Source organism: Sciurus carolinensis, chromosome 12 (genome assembly GCF_902686445.1).
Source record: "Sciurus carolinensis chromosome 12, mSciCar1.2, whole genome shotgun sequence".
Lineage (NCBI taxonomy): Eukaryota > Metazoa > Chordata > Mammalia > Rodentia > Sciuridae > Sciurus > Sciurus carolinensis.
In genome coordinates this window covers 108,871,966-108,891,941 of record NC_062224.1, presented here as the reverse complement: position 1 = coordinate 108,891,941, position 19,976 = coordinate 108,871,966, and the positions used below count along the sequence as shown (strand labels likewise).

At 33.5% G+C, this 19,976-nt stretch overlaps 1 protein-coding gene across 3 annotated transcripts in view; it reads right to left on the bottom strand.

Annotated features, from left to right (window-relative positions):
- The window catches only part of Cop1 (COP1 E3 ubiquitin ligase), a 187,859-nt gene that overhangs the window by 35,931 nt on the left and 131,952 nt on the right, over positions 1-19,976 (bottom strand). The window lies entirely within an intron of this gene.

Here is a 19,976-nt window from a genome sequence, read left to right as displayed (position 1 = left end):
AGAAGGAAATTTTAAAATTTAATGAAAATGGAAACAAGGCACACTGAAAACTATTTGATATAGGAAAAGCAGAGTTAAAGGTGAGTCTTCAGCAGTCAACGTTAACATCAAAAAAGCAAAAAGATCTCAACCTGTAATTGTACCACAAGGAACAACAACAACAACAACAAATCATTCCTGAAATTAGTGAAAGAAAGTACATAATTAAGATCAAAGCAGAGACAAGTGAAATATACATTAAAAATACAAAAGAGCTGCGACACACAAAGCTAGTTTTTAAAAAAGATAAACAGAACTGATAAACCTTTAGACTAAGACAGAAAACAAATAAAATCAGAGGTGAAAAAGGAAATATTAAAACTGACACTGGAGAAATACAAAGGATTATTAGAAACTATCACTAACTGTGTTTTAGTTAGTGTTTTCATCACTACGACCAAAAGACCTGACGAGAATAATTTTAGAGGAAGAAAAGTTTATCAGCTGACTCTTGTTCTGTGACTGAGGTGAAGCAGAACATTATGACACAAAGGTGTAGAGGAGGAAAGCAGTTCAGGACATGGCAATCAGGAAGCAGAGAGAACTCCACTCACCAGGGACAAAACATAAACTGAAAAGGTAAGCCTGGAGACCTTTTTTTCCAGCCATATCCTACCTGTTTAAGATCACTCCCCAGTTAATCCCTCTCAGCGGGTTAAGGCTCTCATAGCCCAATCTGTTTTACCTCTAAACTTTCTTGCATTGTCTCACACATGAGTTTTGCTTTTGTTCCCCTTCCCCTAGGGAGACACCTCATATCTAAATTACAACAAACTATATGCCCCAAAACTTAATAATCTAGAAGAAACAGACAAAATTCCTGGATACATGAACCTTACAAGACCGAATCATAAAGAAAGAAAAAATCTGAACAGATCAAAAATGAATAACAATTGACTCAATAATAAAAAGTCTCCCAACAAGGAAAAGCCCAGAATCAGAGGGCTTCACTGCTGAATTCTACCAAACATTCAAAAAAATTCAACATGAAGTATTTTTCACAATTCATTCTATGAGGCCAGCATTACTCTTGACATCAAAACCAGATAAGAACACAAAAAACAAAGTTGGAGTTCAATATTCATGATGAACATAGAATCCTAAACAAAACATACTAAATTCTGACAGCACATTAAAAAGATTGTTACCATCAAGTGGGAGTCATTCTAGGGATGAAAGATGGTTCAACATCTGCAAATCAATAAAGGTGATCCATTACATAAACAGAGTGAAGGGCAAAAGTCATACAATCATCTCAACAGATGCAGAAAAAATACCTGCTAAAATTTTCAGCATGTCTTCATGATAAAAATGCTGAATAAATAAGGTATAGAAGGAACATAATAAATCCAATAAATGCCATATATATAACAAGCCCATAGCTAACATCATCCTGAATGGAAGAAAGCTAAGAGTTTTCTCTCCAAGATCTGGCAAGACAAGGATGCCCACAATTCCATCATTTTACTCAACATAGTACTGGAAATTCTAGCCAAAGCAATCAGGCAAGAGAAAGAAATGAACGGCAATGAAACTGGAAAGGAGAAAAGCAAACTGTCACTGTTTGCAGATGACATGTTATATAGAAAATCCAAAAGACCCCACCAAAACACACACACACACACACACACGGACTAATAAACTCAGCAAAGCTGCAGGATTCGAAAGCAACATAGAAAAATCTGTAGTGTTTCTATTGCCGAAGAGAGCTTTATCTGATAGATAAATCTAGAAAGCAATGTCATTTACAATAGTTAAAAATTAAACAGAAACAGGGATGGGGATATAGCTCAGTTGGTAGAGTGCTTGCCTCACATGCACAAGGCCCTGGGTTCAATCTCCAGAACTGCAAAAACAAACGAACAAACAAACAACAACAACAAAACACAAAAAAAATTAAACAGAAACAAAGACATGTTTATAGACTGAAAGAATCAATATTGTTAAATGTCTAAAGAGATCTTTAGATTCAATGAAATTACCATCAAAATACTAAAGACATTTTTCAAAGAACTAGAAAAATCAATCTAAAATCTGTATGGAACCATGAAACCCCTCATTTAAAAAAAACAAAACAAAACAAAAATCAAAAAGAACCAAGCAGGAAGCATTACCTTATCTGATTTCAAAACTAAAGTACAATAATCAAAACAGCATGGTATTGGCACAAAAACAGGCAAACAGACCAACAGAACAGAATAGAGTCTAGAAAACTCCTTATATGTGAGTAACTGATCTTCCACAGAGTGCTATGAATACACATTGTGGAAAGGGTCATCTTTTCAATAAAAGGTGCTGGGAAAATTGGATATCTACGTGAAGAGGAGTGAAACTAGATACTATCTCTCACAATATACAACAATCAACTCAAAATGGGTTAAAGATTTAAATTTTAGATCTTAAACTACTAAACTATTATTCAGAACACTGAACTGGACAAGGATCTTTTGGAGGTCATGTTAAGATTTCACCCAATAAGCCAGGCACAAAAAGACAAATATCACACAATTTCACTCTTATGTGAAATCTAAAGAAAACAAAAAATGATATAAAAGTTGAGAGTAAAAAACACAGAAGCTGGAGTATGGGGGAGAGAGAAAAGGAATGATTAGTCAATGAGTATGAAATTTTAATAGAAAAGCATATTGTTCTATCTTAGGATGACTATGGATAATGAGAAGGCACTATTATTTTCAGAAAAGCTAGGGGAAAAAGATTTTTTCTTTCTTTCTTTCTTTTTTTTTTTTTTTTTGGTGGCTGGTGCCCCAGGAATTGAAATCAAGGACACTCTACCACTGAACTACATGCACAGTACTTTTTATTATGAGCAGGGCCTCTCTAAATTGCTGAGGCTGACCTCAAACTGGAGATCCTCCTATCTCAGTCTTCCAGGTTGCTAGGGTTTTAAGGGTGTGCATACCCGATGGGGAGGGGCGGGGGGAGAAGAATCTCAATGTTTTCTTTCTTTTGGTAACAGGGATTGAACCCAGGGGCACTTAACTACTGAGCCACATCCACAGTACTTTTTTATTTTGTGACAGGGTCTTACTAAGTTGCTGAGGCTGGCCTTGAACTTGAGACCTTCTGCCTTAGCCTCCCAAGTCACTGGGATTACAGGCGTGCGCTACCACACCTCTTGGCTGGATCTTCGGTGTTTTCACCACAAAGAAAAGACAAATATTTGAGGAGATATACCTGCTCACCCTAGTTTAAACATTATACAATGTATACATTTAAGGCAATATCACCAGGTACCCATATATATAAGTACAATTTTTATCAACAAACTAAACAAAACCCACTTCTAACAGCCAGCAAACTAAGGAATATGACCATTTTCAAAAATAAGGAAGACAGATTGTTTTATCTTTAATCTATGAAAATGATTACAAATAACTTTATACATACATATGCCAGTTTTAGTCTGAAATGGAGTTTCACTGATATTTCCTCTTATCTAATCTCTAAAAACAGAATATTAAGGTTCCGAATATCTGAAAACCTAAAGTATATCCTTATATTCCAATGGTTTTATTAAAAATATAAACATAATGCTATATAATTTTATTTCCCACTTTTCTAAAAAAGTGTTTCTAAAAAACACTTTAACATATTTTGCATGCAATAAGATTTGCCAACTGAATGTATACAAGTCAATGATTTTTACCTAGTAGTATAACCATCACCATCACCATCAATCTGTTTTAGAACACTTTCTTCACCCTAATAAAATTCACATGACTGTTCGCCACCACCACCCTAGGCAATCTCTATTTTTACCTCTCCCTATACATTGCTGTGCTGAACATTACTGTATGGTTTCTTACACACTGCATGATGTTTTTGAGGTTCATCCATGTTTTAACATGTCTATCATTTTTTTTTTTTAATTGCCAAATAGAAGCCACCATAACGACATATCACATTTTGTTTGTAAACTCACCAGCTGGTGGACACTAGTCTCCATGTTTTTGGTTATCATAAAAAATGCTGATATGACCAATCAAATTCAAATCTTTGTGAAGACATGTTTCTGTGTGTCTTGGGTAGACACTTTAAAAACATAGATTTGGGTCATATGACAATATTATGTGATAATATTATGTTTAACTCTTTAAGAAACTTACAAACTGGGTCGTTCCGTTTTACATTCCCATCAGCAATACATGAGGGTTCCAGTTGTTTATGTGAGTTCTTTGAAATATTTACATGTAAGATCTTCATCAAATGTGTGTTTTGCTACTGTTTTCAAACACTGTTGTTTTTATTTTGTAAATGTATTTTGAAGAACAAGTTTTGAATTTTTTAAAATACTTTTTTAGTTGTCAATGGACCTTTATTTTATTTATTTATATGTGGTGTTGAAAATCGAACCCAGTGCCTCACATGTGCTAGGTGAGTGCTGTATCACTGAGCCACATACAACCCCCCGCCCAAGTTTTGAATTTTGATGAGGTCCAATTTATTGATTTGTTCTTTCACAGATGACACTTTTTGTATTACAAAAAGAAAATTTTAATTCAAGGGTTTAAAGAGTTCTTCCTATTTTAAAGTGTTTCATTGTTTTAGCTCTTAAAATTCTAAGTTAATTTTCATGCAAGGTATGGAGTAAGGGTGTAAGTTCACTGTTTTGCATGTGATCCCCAGTTCCTGCCACACAAATTCATTTCCCTAATGAACTATCTTGACACTGTTGTAGAAAATAAACTGTATATTAGGATTCACTTCAGGATACTGAATTCTAAGTACAGGTCTTTCCCCATGGAGACTCTGGGTTAGGTCAAATACCAATAATACTCTGAGTAAGGGTAATTTTTATAACCAGCTTTTCTCCTATGGTGACTGCATGTTTTACAAGATTTTGTTGCACAGAGTTGATAATTTTGTCGGTATTTTTGCAATGGTTTTTTCTGTTCATTATAATAATAATTGCATTAAGCAATCACCTCAAGTGAGAGCATTCCACTTTTAGTTCAGATATACAGAGTAACAATTTGGTACATGGTAAAGTAAAAGTGAGAAAATTAAGCAGGCATAATGGCACATGCCTGTAGTCTTAGCTACCTGGGAGGCTAGGGTAGAAGGATTGGTTGAATCCAGGAGTTTGAGGCCAGACTGGGTAACGCAGTGAGAACCTAGCTCCAAGAAAAATAATAAAAATAAATAAAATAAGTAAAGGAAAAATGTATCCTACTTCATTCTTCAATTGCTGTGCTAATATTAAATTTAGCAGTTATGGGATTAAACCTTGTTTTGGTAGTGTAATATTCACAAGTGAAAAATATTCAAATAACTCTTTAATTTCTCAGGTCATTTTGTAAGTGGAAGATAATAAATTGTGTAAGTATATATTATTCTCAATTTAATAAAAAGAGTACATAATACGTAAAAGATATAGATATAAGTAAAGACTACATTTTGTAATTGTGTGCTACACTAAAGTTTTACAGTAGTTGGAATGAAAAAAGTTGCATGGAAAGTGAGTATCAAATGGTAGGCATTAATACAGGCCTGACAACCTCAAAAACAAAAACAAAACCTATAATTAAGCACCCAGAACCAGCTTGCTATGTAAAGTAGCAACTTATTTTCAGCAAATATGTATTAGTCCATCCCACTATTATTTCATTAGTTATTTTTAATTTTCTTGATTTTATATATTGATCATATTTAATTATAATATGAATTAAAACTTGTATGAGAGCTAGGAACATGTGTAGATGGTGTGTGATTTTTACATTCATACATGTACTTCAGTAACGTTGTGATAAAAACAGTTTAGGTCCATGGGGAGCCCATGTCCTTGATAATTTTCTTTCCTTCTTTGAAAAGGGATGTCTTTGTATTTCTGAAATATTGCCATACTTTTTAAAACATGCTTAATAATTTCAGGAGTTAGGGTATGGTCCTAATTCCTACTTCCTTCCCTGCTAACCTTTTAATCTGAAAAACTTCAAACATGCTAAAAAGTTTAAAAAACAAAAACAATGAATAATCTTCATTTTAGACTCACCCACGGTTAATGTTTTAACATTATACAATCCCCACTCTAAAACATACACTGCCCCCTCCCCAATTACCTGTAAGTTTTAAATCTCAGAGTATTTTATTTTTAAAAATTTGCCATCTACCCTCTGAATACGAGAACTTCTATATATCCACAATATCATCATGTCATATGCAAGAAAATGTACACACAATATAATTTAACACACATTATATATTCAAATATCTCCCAATTGTTTTTCTTTGTTAAAGTCCTAATTACTATTCATTTATTTGGGTTCTACTCTGAAGTCACTTCTTATATTTTGTTGTCATGTCTCTTCAGTGTTTTATAAAGAAATTTCACAATATTGTTATTTTTGTTGTTTTGTGGAGTATTCCACACACATGAAAAAGATCTCATTAAATGTTTTGGACAAGAATACTTTTAAGACAATGGTCCTTTCTACTGCCTTACATAAGTAAGCACATGTTTGTTCTAATGATGATACTAAATTTGATTACTTATTTTATATGTCCCCATGGACTTGTCAGTGTAAAGAGAATTTGTTCTTTTAATTTTACAACCAAACTATGCTACCTCCACAACGATTAACAGGAAAACTGATGTTTTTTATTTTTTTATACATCTAAATGTCAAATCTCCAAGCAAATAACCAAGTAACAAAATTCCATGAATACCCCTTGCAGGCCAACAAGGTTAATCAAAACTGTATCCCTGAGAAAATCATTGCTAAAATTACAAGTCAATGCAAATAATATCACCATTTATAATATAAATGTAATTTATAGTAAAGGCATAAGTGCTAACATTCTTCAGAGGAGTTAGAATCTTAAGAATAAGTAAAAAGACTTTTATTTATTTTTTATTGTTTGTTCTGTTTAGTATATATACATATACATACATTTGTATACAAATGGAGCACAACTTTCATTTCTTTGGTTGTACGTGATGTAGAGTCACACCATTTGTGGAATCATGCATGTACACAGGGTAATGTTTGTCTCATTTCACCATCTTCCCTTCACCCCACCTTTTAAAAGACTAGTTTTACCTCTAAGGAATTGCTATACACAGTGAAAGGAAAGCTTTCGCCTTTCTAAATGTTCCTCTTTAAACAAACTTTTCTAATTAAAATGAACTTTAATATATCTCAAAGTTTCAGTTGATATAAAAAAATCAAGTAATTTGGTGGCAATGATTCAAAACCTATACTTCAGAGATGATTTAGAACTGTGCTTTGTCTCCAATATCGTGGCAACTAGTCATATGTGATTGGATTATTTACAACTAAATAAAACCAAAAAATTCAGTTTCTCAGTCATGCTAACTACATTTCTAGTGCTCCACAGCCACATGTAGCTAGTTACCATATCGGACAATATAAAAATAAAATATGTCCATTACTGCAGTAAGTTCTACTTCATAGCTTTAATAGGCAATAACTGAATAATCAATCTACAAACACCTATAATGTAGTAAGTAGAAATTCTACTTCTATTAAAAGAGAGTAATCCAAACAAATGATAGAATGAACTCTAATAGTTAAGGTGGTTATGTTCATATTAATTAATTGTGTATTAAATTTTTCTTATTTTTTCTCATTAATAGATTGCCCAAAGCAGCAAGCTTGCCATATCATCTTAATCAATCAGATAAGTCATTCTAAAGAATGCAAGACTCAAAACAAAAATTATTATGGCTAGAAGGATTATTCTTTTTTTCTCTATACACACACACAAACACACCCATACATTATATGTCCTACCCAAATCCCCAAAAGACATGATAATGAAAAGTCAATGGGGTTCACAGATTTACTTAATCAGGAGAAGAAAAAAAGCAGCAGATGATAATACAAGAGATAGTCAGGAATATAATTTTACAATTAAACTTTTTCTGTGTGTTATCTGTGATATTTTACTTTTAATGAATCAGTATAAGGAATATAAAGGATTTAATATTTCTTTTTAATGAGCAAATTGACTTAGATCTATTTCCTGCTGTAGTTTTTCTTCTGGTATAATTCTTAATCCCTGTTTCCTTAGTGAACCATAAATAATTATATTATTCTCTTTGAACTAAAATGATTTACAAAGACTGCAAACCTGTCTCAATTCACCACATCACTATGTCAAAATCCCAAAATTAGTGATGGAATTTTAACTGATTTATGAGAAAATATTTCTTCTTTCTGTTTATCCAAAAGGACCATTCACAGCTGGTGTACTTACAAATTCACTACTACTGTCATAGTGTTATAGTTTGAAAGCAGCAATTGTAGGAAAAATTCCAAGTCTATTTAAATATATGTACAAGTATACTCTCAACTGCTCCTATAGTAAAATGTCTAAAACTATGAGGTATATTTTATCAGAATATCTGGTTGTTTTTTTGTTTTGTTTTGTTTTTTAAGTAAAATAGGGTCAAAAATAAAGATGTTTTATAGTTATGATGAAGGATCACTTAACCAGGCTTCCTGTAAGTGCTCTTTCAACTTTGGGGCTGCATTTTAGAAGCCATTTTCTCTTTCTCCTTAAAAAAGAACAGAAAGAACTTTCATTTGTACAAAAAAGGTAGAATTTGATTTGAGGTGAAAACAGCAAAGGAAAATAAGAACTGAGTGTAAGTGTGAGAGTGAGTGCAACTTCAAATTTGTGCAATTGAGAACAAGTATGTAGTTGCACTTATCTTTGAAATACTGCACTACAGACTGACCCCTACCCACGAGATTCTTGAACAACAATCAGTTGTCAATCGCCATCTGCTCTCATCAGTGCAAGCCCAGAGAAGTGTGGCTGGGTGCTAAACTAGATAATTACTTCCTGATTATTTCAGCAAGAGAGTCTATGCTGCCTAGTTGTAACCTTCACCTTCATTAAACAGAGTCATTCATTTATTCCAAAACTATTTTTAATACGTATCTGTTAGAAGTGATTACCATCAGAATAGGTGGTTACATTCTGTAATTATCATTTCTTTTGAGCCATAAGGATACCTAAAAACAATTAAAACTCCATCTGCTAAAGGGTATAGTTTTAGAATGAAATATAGTTGAAAACATTTAAATCTTAAGGGCATAAAAGAAACCAAAAACTTCTACAAAAAAGGAGGCAGTAAATACTGTTTGTATTTATCTAAAACTAATCAACATACATTACTCACTACATTTTCAACACATACATTTATTGGGAATCTACTATGTGCAGTACTAAGAGAGATCATGGGGATATGATAAACAGGAACAATTCTCTGTGTGTGGTGCTTTCATTCAGGTATTTGAGTTAACAAAAACAAGCATCTCAATAAATATGGTTTAAGTTATAAAAATGGGACAAACAGGAAAGGTAATGACTGAGAGAATTTCCTTCAAATAGGATTTTTGGAAGGGCTTCTTTGAGAAGACATTAGGATTAGACTAATAAATGCAGCTGGCTGTGGCAGGAGTCAGAGAAGAGTGTCAAATGCAGAGCAATTAGCACAGTGAGAACAATATGGAGAGTGACGCAGGACATACCTAGAAAAGTTTGGAAGAAAAATAAGTGAGAGGGCAAGAGTCAGAAGAGTGGAAATGAATGGCTAATCTGATCTGAAAGCATATATTTCCATTGCTGTCTGCAGAAAGAAGGAAGGATTCTAGTTAAGATCTGAACTAGCACTGGGGATTGAGAATGATTTAGAAGTCAGTATTTAAACTGAATAACTAGTGGGTAAAATAACCCTGGTGGAATTCAGAGTGAAGAGAATAAAATGTCACAGAATACCAATATTTAATGCAAACATCAATTGAGAAATGTACATAAAAGAAGTATGAAGAAAACCAGAATGTGTGTTTTATAACCCAAAGGGTAGTTTTTCCAGAAAAGTGGTCAACAATGTTGAATGCTACTAAGAGATCAAACAGGGACAGTCTTGGACTTGGTAACCTGGCTACCATCTTGGTGAGAGGAAAGTCAAGTGTTCATTAAGGTAGGAGCGGAACACAGACTTAAGAGGAAAAGGAGAAGACCAGAAGAAGCTTGCTCTTCTCTAAGTTGGGTGAAACTGAATGTTTAAGATGCAGGCAGGAAGGACAGAGGTCAAGTACCTATAATTCAACTCCCATTTGAGAAATATTTGCCTGAAATTTTAATAATTAATATGTTAAAAGGAACTGGTGAAAATAATTTGTTTGGAATAGATGTAGGAATACCTTTTTGAATTAAATGTACAGTGACAAATTCATTACTTTTACTAAAGAACAAAACAAGTATTACTAATATTTTAAATACAATGTTTTTATGACATAACCGTTCTAGACTGTGTTCCAAAAAAGTAAGATGGCACAAGGAAGCAGAATCATATACAAATGGCAAATCAGATACCAAGATGAATTTCAGAAATTCTGAGTGCCACTTTCAGGTTTCCCGTATGCTTGAGCACTTACAGAGTTCTCAATGTTCTAGCTTTAGGAAATCACCATGACGAAGTTGAGGTGACAAGAAAAGTTGGGTAAACTCTTGCTAGATTTATCTTAGGCATGACAGGGTAATTTCTATTTAAAAATGTGCAGGTCTACTAGTTACTGATATTTATCTCATATAACTATCATTATTGATTTTAATAGCAACAATTATGCTTTTTTTTTAACTTCCTTTAAGTCTCTGATGACATCTCAATATACTATCTTAGAGATGTGAAAGAAAGCTACTGGTTGGAAACAGAGCCAGTCAAGTACCAGTCATACAAATGCATGTGGAATAATACAAAACACATACGGAATACTTTGGAAGCCTTTGCTTTTTCTGCCTGCTTTAAATTCGGTTGTTAACAGATCTTTGTCCATCATTTGATAAGGAATAATTATCATTTCTTATTTTTTACCACATATAATCAAGGCCGGGTTTCAAAGCTTAGAATGATATACTAACAGCTTTAGCCCACTATACTTTACTTTGTAAATGACTGCTCTAATCCTTAACACTCTGCAAAAATACACAGTCATTCTGTTTAACCATGGTTTCACTTTCCACAGTCTTAACTAGCTGTGGTCAACCTGTCTGAAAATACCATTCTGAGCAGTGGTAAGATCTAACATCATCATGACCAGATATTAGTCACTTAGTAGCATTCTCAGTTATTACAAGTACTGTCATGATGTCATGTTTGTACTCACGGTTTAGTATTATCCAAGAATATGGGCATCCACTGGGAGTCTCAGAACATATCTCCCCACAGTTAGCAGGGGTCTACTGTACAGCCTGTGACATTCCCCCAGTTTTCCAGAAATAGCAATCAGCTCTCTGCATATCAGCTTAAGCTACAATCATCAGTTAAATCTAACAATAAAAGTCCCAGTTAAATTATGTATGTTTTCTACAATTGAAAATAAAAAGTCCCCATAAAGGAAAGGTAGCAGAAATGTTTAAAACAAAATCTTCTCTTACCTAAATTATTTGATAACCCAAGAGGCAGAAGAGATTAAAACACAAATAGGAACCAGAGCCTTTGTTACCACTTCCCCTCTCCTCCATCCCCTGGCTTCCTTTCCATCTCACAATCCCTGAGGAATCTAAAAAAATTTTGTTTTTGAAAGAACTGATTGTATTCTTTAACAGGAAAAAAAATCATTTTCACTTATTTTATATATAATTCCAGAGTTCACAGACAAGTAACTTTTATAAATCACAACTACCACCACTACCGCCACCACAACAACAAAAAATAAATTCAAAACATCACTATCATCACTACTGGAAACGTGTGTTTTCAGTAACATCTATTTATAGTTGCTTGTGACTTGTTGGTTTTAATCATCATTAAAGAGAGAAATATCCTGCTCTAAAAAGAGTTTCTCTTGTGATGTCTTTCAAACCACTGTCAACAAGGAAAATAATGTTTAAAACAATGCAATGATCTATACATAGATATGAGTGGCTAAAAATATCTATGTAGGTTTATCACTGGAAAGTGTAGGAAAATATGTATCATATGCAAAAAAAATTTAGAAATTTTGTGGTTTATTATTTAAATTCATCCAAAAGTATTATACATCAGTTCCTTCCGAAAAATGTAAAGTATTATTACCATATCACTACCATAAAGGGATAAGCTACATAATCTAAAATAGTCACAGTACCTTATAAGATATTAAATAAGCACAGACTATAAGTAAGAATTATCTCATTTATTGCCCACACAGAAATTCATTTCTATACAATAAAATGTGTGCTAATTACTACACAAATTTAAGAATCGGTTTTCCTCTTTTATCCACTAGATAATGTTTAGAGGCAAGAAATACAGAATTAAGCATGCTCGTATTAGAAATAAACGCATCAAGAAACACATTTGAAAAGTAATACAAAATTTCTTCCTTCAATTGGTCTAATTCAGAAGTTAGGAAAACTACCCCATTCACAATAGCCTCGAAAAAAATAAAATACTTGGGAATCAATCTAAGAAAAGAGGGGAAAGACCTCTACAACGAGAACTACAGACCACTAAAGAAAGAAATTAAAGAAAACCTTAGAAGATGGAAAGATCTCCCATGTTCTTGGATAGGCAGAATTAATTGTCAAAATGGCCATACTACCAAAAGTGCTATACAGATTCAATGCAATTCCAATTAAAATCCTAATGATGTACTTCACACAAATAGAGCAAGCAATCATGAAATTCATCTGGAAGAATAAGAAACCCAGAATAGCTAAAGCAATCCTTAGCAGGAAGAATGAAGCAGGGGGTACCGCAATACCAGAACTTCAACTCTACTACAAAGCAATAGTAACAAAAACAGCATGGAATTGGCACCAAAATAGACAGGTAGATCAATGGTACAGAATAGAGGACATGGACACAAACCCAAATAAATACAATTTTCTCATACTAGACAAAGGTGCCAAAAATATGCAATGGAGAAAAGATAGCCTCTTCAACAAAGGGTGCTGGGAAAACGGGAAATCCATATGCAATAGAATGAAACTAAACCCCTATCTCTCACCCTGCACAAAAATCAACTCACAATGGATCAAGGACCTCGGAATCAGACCAGAGACCCTGCATCTTATAGAGGAAAAAGCAGGTCCAAATCTACAACGTGTCAGCTTAGGATCAGACTTCCTTAACAGGACTCCCATAGCACAAGAAATAAAAGCAAGAATCAATAACTGGGATAGATTCAAACTAAATAGCTTTCTCTCAGCAAAGGAAACTATCAGCAATGTGAAGAGAGAGCCTACAGAGTGGGAGAAAATCTTTGCCACTCACACTTCAGATAGAGCACTAATTTCCATAATCTACAAAGAACTCAAAAAACTCTACACCAAGAATACAAATAACCCAATCAACAAATGGGCTAAGGAAATGAACAGACACTTCACAGAAGAAGATCTACAAGCAATCAACAGATACATGAAAAAATGTTCACCATCTCTAGTAATAAGAGAAATGCAAAGCAAAACTACCCTAAGATTCCATCTCACCCCAATTAGAATGGCAATTATCAAGAACCCAAGCAACAATAGGTGTTGGCGAGGATGTGGGGGAAAAGGTACACTCATACATTGCTGGTGGGTTTGCAAATTAGCGTAGCCACTCTGGAAAGTAGTGTGGAGATTCCTTAGAAAACTTGGAATGGAACCACCATTTGACCCAGCTATCCCACTCCTTGGCCTATACCCAAAGGACTTAAAATCAGCATACTACAGAGATAACAGCCACATCAATGTTCACATCTGCTCAATTCACAATAGCCAGATTGTGGAACCAACCTAGATGCCCTTCAATTGATGAATGGATAAGAAACTGTGGTGTATATATATATATATATATATATATATATATATATATATATATATATATATATATATATATACACACACACACACACACACACACATACATACAATGGAATATTACTCAGCCATAAAGAATAATAAAATTATGGCATTTGCAGGCAAATGGATGAAACTGGAGAATATCATGCTAAGTGACAATCTCAAAAAACCAAAGGAAGAATGATCTCGCTGATAAGTGGATGATGACACATAATGGGGGTGGGAGGGAGGCAAGAATGGAGGAAGAGGGACTGTATAGAGGGAAAAGAGGAGTGGGAGGGGTTGGGGGAAGGGAAAAATAACAGAATGAGTCAAAAACTATTACCCTAGGTAAACATATGATTACACAAATGGTATGCCTCTACTTCATGTACAGAGAAATAAGATGTATCCCATTTATTTACAATAAAAATAAATTTAAAAAAATTACACTGACTATACAATTTAAAGTCATGAAACTCAAAGATATTATGTATTTCTGTAAGCTGTAGGCAATAATTTGGCAACTCTGATTCATAAATTAAAAAAATGGTCTAATTCATTAAATTTATACAGCTAAACTAAGCAGCTGCAAAATTTTCTAAACATACTAACCATTTTATGATAATTTGCTTGCCTTCACTGATCTACTTTACTATAGTCTGTATACTTCTGCTTTAAGGATTAGATGCAAAAAGTGATAAGCAATGAATATGGGAGATAAGTTTAAAACTTTTTAAATTAGTGAAATAAGCATTACAACAAAACTTTTAAAACTTATGAATTTAGGCATGTAATGTTAAAAATGAATCAACTGACTGATTTTAGAACCAGCTAAGTTAACGGTGGTAGAAAAAAATTAAAGAAGCATAACTAGGACCATGGGTGTTAACAATTAAGTTTTTTTGAATATTCCAGAAATACATACTTGGAAAGGGTCAAAAACATATGGACTCAAGTCTGATAAACAATGTGAATGAATAAAAAATAACTTTTCAATGCATAAAGTCATTTTATGTAAATAAATCCATGTGATTAAAAAGGACATGGATTTCTCTGGTTGACAGATTCCATCTTATATGTACTTGTTGACTGTGCTGTTTACATTTCCAGTACCTTATGAGTTCTGCTTTTTCTACCAGAGAAAAGTCTAAAATCTCCTAAGACTGTGAAATTTAAATTTATTCTAGATTGTCATCTTATTTAACCTAATTTGGGTCTGTCATCACACACATACACAATGTTCAGAAGCATGGTTTCATTTTGCATTATTCATTTTATCACTACATTGGGACTTCCCTAAACCTTTGTCATTTTAACATTAATAGCCTCATTACTGTCATGATTTACACAGTTTTACGAGTTCTCTTATAATAAATATTGGATAATATGCTTTTTTCCTTTTCAGTCTCATTGTTCTTGCACTAGTTCAATTACAGCATTTACCCTGTAATTTTTAGACTTTTAATAAAATAATCCAATCTGAGAGAGTAGGTCTTTGAGCTGATAAACTTAATCTATTTCAATGAACTACGATCAGTAATATATTTGGATTTTTTCTCATTTTCTTAATTTTTTCCTGTTTTCTATGGCTCTTTATTTCTTCTTTTCCTGATTTGTATGGATTGGATTTTCTTTAATACTGGTTGATTTTTCAATAGCTGTAGCTGTAATAGTAGTACTTTTTTTTTATACTGAAAAGTAGAGATTCTATTTCTACTCTCATTAATACGCTTAAAATTTTACAATGTACATCTTAACAAAGTACGAATTTAATAGTTACAAAGTAAGAAACTTATACTGCTTTATATTTCATCAATATCCAAAATCTGATTTCATTATTGTGTAGATTATTCTCATTTTTTAAAAAAACCTATCAAATCAGTCTTCACTGTCCTTTATTATTGTTCTTTTATACAGTCAGTGGTAGCTAAGACTTACCCAAATTTATGAATTTCTTTACTCAAAATTTCATTTTTTCTTCAATTTGTAAATTAATACCCTCCCTTTATTTCACTGTGGATGGTGGGGCTGAAGAAGCATCCTCTATCACACAGGCAGTGGTGAGAATTTTCAGGAGGTACAGTTGCTATCCTCCACTTGAAGCCCAGGCTTATATCAAACTTTCTGGAAACTTCCCCATGCACATACGCAGATAGACAGATAACTACAACACCTGAAGCATTCTACACCGTCTTTACTATCTCCACAAATTAAATACTCAGGTGCCAAGACAAGGGACACCAGCAACATTCCATCACCACCTCTAACCAGGTGCTACCACTTCTGCTTCTAAGTTTATTTGTCTGGTTTTTACGCTGTTCTGACCTCCTAATGATTTTAATACATTATAAGTTATGCATCTAAAATAAAATTTAACATATTTATAAAAAAAGAGGCATTACCTAGAATAAAGCAAAAGTTTGATGGCAGGATTTTCCATTAACCTAGCCTATAATGTATCTTTGAAATTAGAACTCCCATTTGAATATTTTATTATTATTTTGGTATCAGGGATTGAACCCAGAAGCACTTAATCACTGAGCCCCATTACCAGTCCTTTTTTATATTTTTATTTAGAGACAGGGTCTTGCTGAGTTGTTTAGTGCCTGGCTAAGTTGCTGAGGCTGGCTTTGAACTCGCGATCCTCCTGGTTCAGATTTCTGAGCTAGGTGTGCCACTGCGCTCAGCATTTTATTACTTTTATTAGCGTGACCATTTTGAATTACGGTTCAAAACATCCAATGGATTAAGCTTCAATGTCAAATAACTACTTAGTTGTATTTTACAACTGCCCCTCTATTTACAGAGGAGAGGAACTTTCATCCAACCCAGGGTACACATCTACATTTTAACCAGTGCTCAGAAATACTACGAATCTTTGTGCAGTTAGTAGTATAAGAATATGACTGAAAACTTATCTAAAGATAAATTTAAATGTGAAAGACAATGCAGATTTGGGGCTCAGTCTATTTAATGCTATTTTTATAAAATACTATGCTATTTTTAAGAAACCATAATAAATTCTATTGGCTTAAACACATGAAAAACAAGTTTTAAAACCTTTTGGTCATAGTGGTTCTGCTCCCAGTTTTTTTGAGTAATCTCCATACTGCTTTCCAGAGTGGCTGCACCAATTTGTAGTCCCAATAGCAATGTGTAAGTGTACCTTTTTCCCCATGTCCTCATCAACATTTATTATTATTCATATTCTTGATAATTTGCCATGCTGACTGGACTGAGATGAAATCTCAATGTAGTTTTGATTTGCATTTCCCAAACTGCTAGAGCAAATTAACAATAAAAGAAAAATGTTTTTATTTTACCTTCACTGTTTGTTGTTGGGTGCACTTCTTTTCTTTATTTCAGTTATAGTTTCTGACCTGTATCATTTTCCTTCTCTCTGAAGAAAATTTTAACATTTCTTAGTGGCAAAAAATTCCCTCAATGTTTATCTAAGAACATCTTTATTTCTCCCCCTTTTGTTGTGGTATTGGGAACTGAACTCAGGGACTCTCATGCTATATAAGAGCTCTATCACTCAACTACACCACCAGCTCTTGTCTACACTTTTGGAGGAAAATTTCACTGGGTACAGAATTCTACCAAGAATTTTTTTCTCTCAACACCTTGAAACATGATTCCATTCTCTTCTTATTTTTATGGTTTTTGAGAAATCAGATGTAGTTCTTACCTCGTCCTCTGTAAGTAAGGTGGTATATTTCTCTGGCTTCTTTAGAATATTTTATATATATATATATTTTTTTGTAGTTTGAAAGTAATATGGCTAGGTATAATATTTTTTAATGTATTATGCTTGGTGTTTGAGCTTCTTGGATCTGAAGTTTGGTATCTAACTTGGGGAAATTCTCAGTTACTCTTGTTCCAAATATTTCTTTTGCTCTTCCTCCCTTCTTTTGGTATTCCCATTATGCATACTTTACAACTTCTTTAGTGTTCCCATCACCCTTGGGTATTCTCAGCTATCTTTTTAGATTTTTGCTCTCTTTGAAGTTTCTGTCTGATATATCTCTAAGCTTGGAAATTCTTTTCTCAGTTGTACCTAGTTTACTAATAAGACTATCAAAGGCATTCTTGATTTGTTACAGTGTTTTCAGCACAACACTTACAGGTTTTAGCAAAACTGAGGGGAAAATACAGAGTTCCTATATAATCCTTTCTTCTCCCACTAAACGCCACTACTGACATCCCAAACTATGGTGGTATGAATATACCACAGCTTACCCATTCTATCCATAATGGTTATTTAGGTTGTTTCCAGTTTGGGGATGCTATGAATAAAACTTCTCGAATACTCTAATATATGTCTTTGGCATAAATGTATATTCTGTTCTACTGATTTATGTGCCTATAATCCCAAGACTACACTGTTTTCAATATACTGCAGCTGTGCAGTAAATTGTAAAAGCAGATCCTGTGTGTCTCTGCTTTTTTTTCAAAATTATTTTTACTATTTTAGCTTTACCTTTCCACATAGATTTCAGATATCTACAAAAAATTTGTTTTTTATTAAAACTGAGATAAGGCTATAGATCAATATGGGGTGAAATCACATCTGTAGTAGAGTAAGTTTTGTAATTCATAAATATGGCATTTATTTAGGTCTTCTTCCACTAGCATGTTGTTTTTCAGTATACAGAACCTGCACATATTTTGTTGGATTTATACCCAACAATATCATACAGAAAACTCAGATGGATTCTGGTATAGATTTTGTAAATTGCTACATTCCTTTATTAGTTCTAGTAGTCTCTGTAATTACTTGTGATTTTCTACATATACCATTATGTCACTTTTCAAACAGGGAGTTTCATTTCACCATTTGCTTTTATCGTATGTCACTTATTTCTTTTTATTGCAGTAAGGAACTATGATTTCCAGTTCAAGTTAAATAGATGATGAGAGAAGACATCCTTGACTTGATTTTGGTCTAAGTGGAAAATTATTCAACACTACACCAGGGAGTATTCTGTTAACTGTATATTTTCTGTATGTGTGGCAGACTAAGGAAGTTTGCCGTTTTCCAAGTTTTCTGACAGTTCTTATCATGACTAGGTATTGAACTTTATCCCATATATTTGTTCTGCAGCAACTAATAAGACAGTGTTTTTCCCTTGTTGATCTGTTAATATTACACGCTGATTTTTTTCTCCCCTGCAAATACTGAATGAGTCTTGCTTTCCTGGAATGAACCATCTGATGATGACTGATACACTCACACACACACAAGTTTATATTGCTGGATTTCATTTACTAATATTTTGTTGAGGTTTTTGCATTTATGTTCATCAGAAATATTTGTCAGTAGTTCTCTTGTAGTAGGTGTAGTAATGCTGGTCTTGTAAAGTTGTAAGTATCCCCCTCCCACCCCATGTTTTCTGAGAGAAACTACAAAGAAGTGGTGTGGTCAAGTATTCCTTAATGCAAGGGGGAGGTGAGTGTCCGCACTTAATCTAATTAAGACCAATGCCAGGTTCTTTTTTATGCAGAATCAAATTTTTGCCTATCATTAAAGTTCTTGTGCCTGAAGAACTTCTTTCAATACCTCCAGCATTTACTCACAATGAAAAGTGTCTCAGAGTGGCAAAATAAATCTCACCTAGGTTTCTATGAAGTCTTATCTATATCCTTGTTAGGAATAAGAATACAGTACAAAGAGGTTTACTTATATTTACTCCAGGAATATGAGCTTTCCACATGGCATGTATAATAGACTTGTAGTCAATTAATCCTGAAGAGAGGAGATAATTGCTTTAAACCAAAGAAAAATAAGCCTTTTCTTTTTCTAGAGGGGGAAACTGATACATTTTTAGGTAGGGTACTGAATCAACTAAAAAGATAAGTAAATGGGCCAAACACTTCTATACTTATTAAGTAGTATCATCCTAGGTATTTGAAAGAGAAAACCCAGGTCTGTAACCTTTGAGACACTAATCTTATCTTCCCAAAAGGGAAGGACCCCAGAGCCTTAATCATTTACCAAAAGAAGGTTCAGCTTCGTGTACAATTTGTTCATCTAGTTCTCGGCTTGTTGCCTACAGAGTGCTAAATATGAGAGAACTGAAGACTGAAGAGATATCAATGACTGGCAGATGATTCTGCTGTGAATAAAA